Below are 860 nucleotides of genomic sequence, written 5' to 3' on the forward strand. Positions count from 1 at the left end.
AAACCATGGTGTGGGCAAAGTCTCATCATGTCTTTGTATCTTTCCCATGCTTCGAAAAGAGACTCGTTGTCTTTCTGTTTAAATCCGTTTATCTGGGCTCTTAACATAGCTGTTTTGCTTGGCGGAAAATATCGGGCAAGAAAAACTTTCTTCAACTCGTTCCATGTGGTGACTGAGTTGGAAGGGAGAGATTGAAGCCATCTTCTAGCGCTATCTCTTAATGAGAAAGGAAAAAGACGAAGTCGAATTGCCTCTGAAGTGACACCATTAGCTTTAACAGTATCAGCATATTGAACAAATACGGATAAATGAAGGTTTGGATCTTCGGTAAGATTTCCAGAGAATTGGTTCTGTTGCACAGCCTGCAACAGTGAAGGTTTAAGTTCAAAGTTGTTTGCTTCGATTGCGGGAGGAGCAATACTTGAATGCGGTTCATCTTGCGATGGAGCGGCGTAATCTCTAAGAGCACGAGCTGGTTCTGCCATCTCGGTTAAAGAAGGAAAAATGTTTTTGATATCAGGAAGGTTTATAGGAGGGAGATTGTTTTCAGCACGATATTCCCGAATTCGTCGTAAGACTCGGAGATATAGTTCGATATCGTTGATTCGTAAATAGAGCGGTTCGCCTTGAGAGCGAGTGCGTGGCATACAAATCAACGAAAGAAAGAATAGAAGGAAAAAGAAACCTTAGTCTCTACAGCGTAACGGAAGAGTTACGATATCGATTGAATAAAAGTCCCCGGCAACGGCGCCAAAAACTTGATCGCTCGACTGTGTGAGTCGAGAATGGGATACAAACTGCAAGTGCACAGTTCTATCGCGTAGTTTTAAAAGATATCGATCCCACAGGGACTTATGAAT

At 42.4% G+C, this 860-nt stretch overlaps 1 pseudogene; it reads left to right on the forward strand.

The window, feature by feature from the left end:
- On the forward strand, positions 1 to 100 carry LOC127089335 (uncharacterized; annotated as a pseudogene).
- The last annotated feature ends 760 nt before the right edge of the window (positions 101 to 860 follow it).

This window comes from Lathyrus oleraceus, chromosome 5 (genome assembly GCF_024323335.1).
Source record: "Lathyrus oleraceus cultivar Zhongwan6 chromosome 5, CAAS_Psat_ZW6_1.0, whole genome shotgun sequence".
Taxonomy (NCBI): Eukaryota; Viridiplantae; Streptophyta; class Magnoliopsida; order Fabales; family Fabaceae; genus Lathyrus; species Lathyrus oleraceus.